Genomic DNA, 9,181 nt, shown 5'->3' with positions numbered 1-9,181 from the left:
AAAAACCTCCAGAGGTTCCCACCCTTACTTTTGAAAATCCTGTTTCCTGATTGGTCCTCTGGTCAGGTGTTTGGTTCCCTTTGTAAACCCTTAACAGTAAAAGAAAATTAACCCTTACCTTACCTATCTACTTATGACAAGCTGAGAATAGCAATAAATTTAAGACACTGCATAAGGGGAAGTGGGGAGGAATTTTGCACTGGGGGCTTATTCATTTGCATGGGCAGAACCAGTCTGAGTCTTAGAAAGAAAGCTTTGGACAGAGAAATTACATGGAGGTTGGGGAGAACAGAATCCTCTCCCAAAGTAATGGGGAGGACAAGAACTATCTTCAGCCCAGCTAAGGCCATTACTCTAGTGCCTGAGCTGCAAACTCTATATGAGGTTAAGTAGATTCACTTAATTGCAGCCCCACTGTCTATTTCTTCTCCTCTTCCATGATCTGCTGTACTGCGCTGGCTGGCATAAAGCCTAGCTTTTGCCTTATAGGCCCTTTGCAACTTAGTCTTGCCCTACATATCAACTAATACATTATTGTGTTGTTGACCCTCATCTCCACTCTGTCCCCCATGTCAGCATTCATTGCATATCAGTCCAATTTTCCATACTGCCCTTTATGCATGGGAGGAGTTCTTCATAAAAACCTGTAAAGTTACTATATTATTCTCTTCCAAATCCATTTTTAAGACTCAGCTCTTTCATGATTTTCTCAAAACACTTCACAATGGCTAAAAAGTTGATGTACCAAGACTGCTCCTTAAACTAAACACAATGCTATTACTTTGTCTTCCTTCCATTTGTTTGCATTTCTCATCATGTTAAGATTGTAAATTCTTTGGAGAAAGGACTGTCATTTTTATTGTGTGTGAATAGCAATTAGCACAGTGGAGCCTTGATCTCAGAATCCAGAAGCTAACACAATTTTAATACTCTTCTCACCCACCCAGTGGTACTATGGTTGCTCTGTTATAGTAGGGACCTTCAGATAGTACCTGTTCTGGTTGCACAGGACGCAAGATGGTCATTCTAGAAAATTCCTGAAAAATGTGTCTAATGCCATTTACATTAGCAGGAATGACAAATGACTGCAATTTTTAATCATATAAATGAACCTAAATTTGTAGTCTTTTTATGAAATGCCTTCTGAACAACACAGAATTCAAAGTTCATTGTGTAACATTCTTCAAGATTATATTTTGTACTGTACATATACATGAGTAACTTGGTTTGTTTTGAGCCCCAGGCAATTAATTAAGCCTTTAAAATAGCATTTAAGTCATTTTAACTTTATATTTGATGTTCCTCTCCTCAAAGGCACTTATAAGTACTTACAATAACAAACTCCAAGAGAACGAAGCAGTAGGTTGACTTACAAAATTGGTTATTCTGGAAATTATCTAGAGTTTATTCTATTAACAAGTTGAAACCAGAACACTGAATACTTTAAACATACTAGTATTGCAGATGGCTTGCCTAGATTTTTATTTTAACTGGACTGTCATAATCAATTGAGAGTTTTCTGTACTTCTTTCCCTGGTGTATTGTTATCATTAATCCAGTGCAGTTAGTGAGAATTTTGCCTGAGTAAAGACAACAGGATTTGCTCTATAATTCATAGAAACATAAAGAATTATAATATTAGAACAGACTAATGACTTTAAATAGTGCAGTATCCTATCTCTGACAGCAATCACCAACAAAATCTTTTTTATAAAGGCAAATTCAAATAATGCTTCTTATTGTTCAGTATTATGGCATTCAAAATCTATGTCCAAAATAATTATTCATAATTATTTTAATTTTATACAAACTAATATAATTAAGAGGGTTTTTTATTCCTACAAGTGTATAATTTTTTTTTTTAAATCTTAATATGAAAATTGTTTCAAGATCTTGTAGGAATGAATCCCATGGTTAATTACATGCTGTATAAAAAGTATTTTCTCTTGTCCATTTTAAATTGGTTTCCTTTTAATTCAAGTGCCGTTTTCTCTTTGTTCATATACTAGGACAATGGTAAAAAGAAATTTCCTTCTTACCATATAATTCATTATTGCTTTTACAATCAGAGCTAAATTACAACAGTTTCTGTTATAGCCTTGTTTTTTAACGTGCTTACCTTTTTAGTGAAGGAACTAATAGTCTTATATTTAATACAAAACACCCCAAGAAACAAACAAAAATAAATGTGAATGCTGCAGTCCTGCAAGGACTTATGGATGTGCTTAAGTTACACACACTGAGTAAAGCATATGCATCAAGTCTTTGCAATATTGGGGTCTCAATGTAGAAATTATCATTACACCTTGGGTTGATATAGTAAAAAGATTGTAGGTGAGAAAGACAGGTGAGTAGGTGAACTGGTGAGAGTGAGTTAAATATTATTTAGGAATAGTGTGGTAGCACCTTGAGGCCCCAATCAGGTCTGAGGCTCAACTGTACTAGGCAATGTACAAAGATGTTAAAAAACCACATCCTGTCCTAAGAAATTTACAGTCTAAATGCACAAGAAGGGTGAAGGGTGAGAATATGGATGGTGAGAGAAGGGAGAGTTTGATAAGTACAGAACAGGGGATAGAGAAACCAGGAGAGGAGAAGAAATATAGCTTGTAAGTTAGATAAGGAAATGGATGTGAAGTTAACAAGCAGGAATAACAAAAAAGCTGAACACTGAAGATGAGTGTGTGGAAAAGACAAGCAGTCAGGAGAAAACTTAAAATGGAGTGAAGGGAGACCCATAAACAAGAGGAACACAGTAAGTTACTTATGTATTGTTTGCTTTATGCCACCATGTTACACATAAATGTTTGTTGAGGAAAGGAGGATGCTTTGGAAACTTGATTTTGATTAATAGATGAGTAGTGCTCTTTGACCTTGGGTATGCATCATATGGCTTATATTTAAAACTAACACACACACACACACACCTCTTGTGGAATAAACACTGTACAACGTTTTTTTTTTTTTTATCCTTAACAACAAATTACTTAATACGTTGTGGGTTGCTTAAAATATATGGTCTAGGACTTGCCAGTTCAAACCATTGGCTCTAAATTCTTATAGTAAATTTTTGACTTGTACTGACTCGATAATAGGCAAACAGTCCAGATTGTGGAATGTGAGCTTCACCAGCTCTCACAGATTAAGGCCTGAGCTCCATGCCTCTGCATTCTACAGTAGCTGTAACATGATTCCAATGGTAACCATAAATAGAGTGTTGCTGCAGTAATCCAGACTTTACATTTGCTCACCTTAAAATTCACCAGCCATTTCATAGACCATTCCTGATTAGCAGTTGCATTGGCCGTACTCCTTGGAAAAAAAAGGTAGTAAGCTACATTCTCCATACCAATCACATATAAAGTTGCAACATAAACTCAAACTGATGTTTTAAATCTGTATTGAATGTATTCTCAGTAGTTCCATAACATTAAAGAAAATGCTTCTATTATACCAAGTATTTGATGGCATGAATAAATTTGCTATAGAACACTGATTCTGTGCTGGTGTGTGTTTGGGGCTATGGTCAGCAAACTGGGATTTCTTTCCATATCCCGTACTAATAAAGGCCCCTTCAACAAAACCATATGCAGTGTCTTTTGAAGTTTCTAGCCACTTTTATGTGCTGACAAGGCCCTATAAATTCACTGTTATTTTCCCTATATGGTCCAAAGCAGTAGTAAGTAGAAAGCAAGAAAATCATTTCTCACAACCTTCTGAGGTCAGTTACATTTCAGAGGTTCTAGAAAGGTTTATTAAGAATTGGTATACAGAATCCTGCTACCAAGGAATATTTGCCTTTAAGGATTAAAATACTGGTTTTTGATTAATTTAATAAAATATAAATCTAAGTTAGAACTAACAACATTTATTTTAAATGAAGAATTTACAGGGGTCAACCTCTGACCATTTGTTTCTATAGAGGCTAATAATATAAAATCTCTTTTCAGTATGAAGTAGAAGATTACACCAGTCAATAAAGCAGCAGGTGTTCCCTTAGTCCCTGGTTGGTAAATTAGTTCTAAATCAAACCCAAGGATATTGCTTCATGACTTAAAGAAAACATAAGACGTGAAATAATTTTGTACTGATGTGCCTCTGTGGAGAATTTTATTCAGCTGGTTGATGTGGGACATTCATAAATTGTTAAACTCCATCAAACCCACAATGAGGCTTGTTATTAACATTTTAAAAGTCAACAAACATTGCAGTAAAGACAGTGAGAATGTGGGTTCTGAAATTACACTATACGGCCATATAAAAAGGCAGAAATTGTGATTTTACCTGTAGGAATACAGATGATTTCAAAGCCAAGGTCCCAGATGAAATTCATTTTTTTAAGCTTTTGTTACTAGAAAGCAGTATTATAGTAAATTCTGCATAGGAATAAGGCATGGAAGATAGTTCCTATTTGTATACACTAATGTTTAAATAAAGAGGGTGTAGGGGACTGCAAAAGACTGTGTCACGGCCTAGCTAGGGTATTTCCGCTTTCTCGGCGGCCTTGTGAAAAGCCCCTGCTTGCTATGTGGCCGGTCATTGTAGGACACGGCATGCCAGTTATAACTTGCTTTTAACTGGTTGAACCCAGTTTGTATGGCCTTAGGCCAAAGGGCGGACATAGCCTGTGGGCAGTCCCTTCTTGCATATGTATGAGTTGCTTTGTATTGTGTGTGTATATATAGCAGTATGCTCCCGGTCCCGACTTTGGACTCCGACCCAGGCCGAGCTGAGCTTCCGTGCTGGGTTACTCATCTCCGTGACAGCAACGCCCAGAGTCCCCGTTGCGGATGTATCACGTTACCTTCATTAAAGCCAATAACTCACGGTGTGTGTGGGCCTCGTTCTTGCAGAGCACTCAGGGTAGGCCCGTAGCCTCCCACGAACGTTACAGAGGGAAAGTCAAGGGAACACTGCCAAGAACAATACACACAGAGGCCCTGGAATATGTGAGATTTGCCCAGATTCTTGGGCTCCAGATTCAAGCAACTTCTCGCCTTGTGTAACTCGTGCAAGCTCAGTGTGGCACTCTGTCCCCCTGATAGGGTGGCTAGGCCAGCCAAAGAGTGATGAGCCTGCTACAGCCTTGCCTGAGCAAGCTTTGTATATTAGCTCAGGCAGTAGAGATTTATGCATTAAGCTCAAGAGGCCCTAGGTTTGATTCCAGCTGCCAATAGCTAACAAAACTTGCATGTTCTGTGTGTTCTAAAACCCTTTCCTAAATACCAGTGGGATATATTTCTATGATGTGGCCTCAGTGTTTTCAGCAAAGGCTCACCTCCCATGGGTTGGGAATATTTTATTTTTCCCCCAAGTGATCAGAGTAAAGAACATAAGTTTTCTGGTTTTAACTGAGGGATCGACAGCCTTTGGCACGTGGCTCACCACGGTAAGCACCCTGGCAGGCCGGTCCAGTTTGTTTACCTGCTGCGTCTGCAGGTTAGGCCGATCGCAGCTCCCACTGGCTGCAGGCCAATGGGGGTGGCAGGAAGCAACGGCCAGCACATCCCCTGGCCCGTACCACTTCCCGCAGTCCCCTTTGGCTGGGATGGTGAACCGTGGCCAGTGGGAGCCACTATCGGCCGAACCTGTGGACATGGCAGGTAAACAAACCGGCCCCACCCGCCAGGGTGCTTACCCTGGCGAGCCGCATGCCAAAGGTTGCCAATCCCTGTTTTAATCCATAGTTAGGACTTGTAGTGATGTCAATAAAGTGTTATTTTAGGTTCCCTTTAATAAACAAACAAACTGTATAAGTGCATGGAGGTGTTTCTCATTTGCAAAAAAATATATAGACACAATTCCATGGATATCTAATTATATAATAAAACAAACTAATTGTGAGCACACACTATTGAATATAGTGAATGAATGACAGAAATTCTGAGGTTTTTTTTGTTTTCTTTCTTCATCTTCCCTCCCTCCGCTTCCCTTGCCCCAATATGTGTCTAGTCTTCTGTTAGGGACTAAATCAGATGCCAGTTTGTTGGGGTTTTTTTACAGATCATATAAGTCTTTACATAGTTGAAGTCATCTAATGGTTAACAGTACAAGGAAGTAGAATGTAGAGAGCACACAGTGTATACCATGTTCTCATTTTAAAACCACTTGTAAATACTTCTGGGGCAAAAAAGGCTAAGGGGTGACTTGATTACAGTCTGTAAGTATCCACCTGTGGGACAATATTTAATAATGGGTCCTTCAATCTAGCAGAGAAAGGTCACAATCCAATGGCTGGTAGTTGAAGCTAGACAAATGCAGGCTGGAAAGAAGGTGCAGATCTGTAACAATGAGAGCAATTAACTATTGGAACACTTACTCAGGGTTGTGGTGGATTCTCCATAAAGATTGGATTTTTTTTTTTAAGATAGGCTCTGGGAATTATTTGGGGAAATTCTATAGAGGAGATCAGATCAGATGATCACAGTGGTCCCTTCTGATCTTGGAATTTATGAAATGATGTGTCATAAGACAGGCTCTTCCAGGGCCACATGCTGGTCTTCCTAGCCTCTCCTCTTTGGAAAAAAAACACAGCTCCAAAATAAGCAGACATTCTCATTCTGAGCCTCTGTCCCAGAGTCGCCACTGTGAGGAGGACAAATTGCTCCCCACTACTCTGGCTCTAAGATGTTTTGTTGTAGTTGTTGTTGTTGCCGCCTGCTAAAGAAAGAAGTTAGGCTTGGTTGCATGATGACCTCCAGGTGTCTTGATCTTCTTGCCCATTAACTTTTTCCTACTTGGTCCGTGAATAATACACGCATGCATAGCAGAGGGAAGGTTAATCACAGTGGACTCTTCTTGGGTGCTTACTAATTCCTCCGATTTATATTTGTCAAGCTATTTCAACCAGAAGGGAAAAAGCACATTCCCAGGGAAACAGAACAACTAATTGTGATCGTGAGCAGTATTATGACCTATACAAATAGTGTGTCGTTGCTGGCCATCATTAATTCCACATGTGGAAGAGCACCATCTGATCTTCAGCCATCATATATGTTGGAGATAGCATTGAAAGCCCATCTGCCTGCCACTAATATCACCCATCCATGTTTATATGAAGAAACCCATTGCTACCTGCCTCCCAAAAAATGCTCGTCTTTCAGGACCCTGAACTCAGTGAAGCTGACCTTGATACAGCTTTATCAGAAGCAATGTCCTCAGTGCTTCCCTCGGGGAAAAAAAACAAAACAAAAACACCCTGATGGAAGCATTGAGGATACTGTGTATAATCTGAGGTCATTGGACCTTTAGTAATTAATGAAGAACTAATGGGAAGTGGAGGCCACCTTCACTTTTGTAACCTCAAAATCCTCCATGGAGAATGGACTTCACTGAACAGTTCAGTCTAGAAGACTCCACAGCTTTGCAGGAGGCAGTTTCATTCCAACATTTTAGAGTGTGCTGAAGTTCACGTACCTGTAGTCCATACTTTGGGGGCATGAAAACAATCCCTGAGTCTCATGCTGGGAACATGGTATTTTTAATCCAATGTCACACATTAAGTCTCAGGAAAGTGCTACCCAGACATGATGTCTGCTGATGGTTTACTCTGAGGGCCTGTGGGGATAGTTGACTAAGGCTGTAGCTATTCCTTTTGTGACAGTCTCAGGCTGACATGATCTGCTATGCTAGGGGAGTAAATCATCACTAGGTCTCCCTATTACCAAAGAGAACACTCATGGGCTCCATCAGGGTCAAACAAGAACCAATATCATTTACAGATTCCCCTTTGTTGGACTGGAACCATAATTTACTCTACACATTCCCTTCAATTATGTTGGTTCAGGAAATCTATTTGTAGGTCATGTGAGGTGGATGAGGAAATAATTATTGCAATTGTGCAGTATCTGTTGGCAAATGTTGATTTTTTTTTATGGTAACCACTGTAGCACAAAGTAAAGATCAAATACTGCACATACATTTAAACTATATTAAACATAATTGCATGGATCATACCAAGAACATCCTTTCAAAATTAAAACATCAATCAATTCTTTGACTTTTTAGTGGCAATTTATTTTGGAATTACTTGTCTCCAGTGTGTTGGATAGCCTAAAAGCTACTTGTAAGTTTCTCTTTCTCTTTCTCTTTTTTTTTTTTTTTTTTTTTTTTCCCCCAATTTTTTTTTTAAATTTTTTTTTTTTTTTTTTTTTTTTTTTTTTTTTTGACCCATAATTTAATTTGAAATGTTATCTTCTGATTTCTTTAGAAGAGTTTGAAGGGAAAGTGCTGAATATTGTAGAATTCATCATCTTTATATCTTAAGAGTCTTTATATTCTTTATGACACTATTCCATGAATGAGAGAAATCAAATAATGACCAATGGAATATGAGAATAAAGTATGAACATTTTATATCAGAAAAATCTAATGCTCTGGCTCATAAAAATACAACTTTCGAAGTGTCTTATTATTAATGTATCAAGTAGTCATTGTGCCAGTATGCTGATTAGTTAATTTTCTATACTCTAGGCACACTTATATTTCCATTTGAATTATCTCTATTCCAGCCCATCCAGGATTTCTCAGTGCTGTTTTCTGAAGCTCTGCTAGATTGCTGAAAGCTTTACCTCCAGTGGTTCTCATAGACATCCTGATTGGCTGGAGAAGAGTTGAGTTTTCTTTATTATTGGGGGAGATAGCAAAGATATATTACAAGTACATATTTCATGTTAGAAAGGACAATCTTGCTGGCACTCCAAGTAGGCTGCCAAGGCAGGACTTTGACCTTCCCCGCACTGGAATCATTGGCTATGCTCAATTGGTGACAATCAGACTCACAGGAATGATATAGTGTCCGCCAGCATTTTAATGGCAGGTTTGAGAAAGGGTAGTTTCAAGATTCATTGACAATATCAGTCAGCTAAGGAAGTATTTTAAAAATATTTAAATGTTCGTCTATGGCCAATTTTTTTTATGTAGCAAACAGTACTTTTGCAGCTTGTATTATAAAAGGTGATTACACACTGCAAGGCAGAGTAAATCAGACAAACTGCAGTAAAGTAAATATTCTGTGTGATGGGGCAAGGCCAGATGGCTACAGTAAAGTATTGAGAAACAGGTATGTTAGCCCCAGGCTAAACAAATCCCTAGTACCCTGGTAACCAAATGGCAGTTGCTCCAGGTTAATCAAGGCACCTGGAGCCAATTAAGATCTTTCTAGAAGGCAGTAGAGATAGCT

The 9,181-nt window shown here is 38.6% G+C and overlaps 1 long non-coding RNA gene across 1 annotated transcript in view; it reads right to left on the bottom strand.

The window, feature by feature from the left end:
* The window catches only part of LOC142046559 (uncharacterized), a 54,077-nt gene that overhangs the window by 25,002 nt on the left and 19,894 nt on the right, over nucleotides 1-9,181 (bottom strand). Inside the window, exon 2 of the long non-coding RNA XR_012655498.1 lies at nucleotides 3,252-3,312. This is a non-coding gene — a long non-coding RNA (uncharacterized LOC142046559). The remainder of the gene's footprint in view (nucleotides 1-3,251; nucleotides 3,313-9,181) is intronic.

Source organism: Chelonoidis abingdonii, chromosome 3 (assembly GCF_003597395.2).
Source record: "Chelonoidis abingdonii isolate Lonesome George chromosome 3, CheloAbing_2.0, whole genome shotgun sequence".
Taxonomy (NCBI): domain Eukaryota; kingdom Metazoa; phylum Chordata; order Testudines; family Testudinidae; genus Chelonoidis; species Chelonoidis abingdonii.
This window is presented reverse-complemented; position numbering and strand designations above follow the sequence as displayed.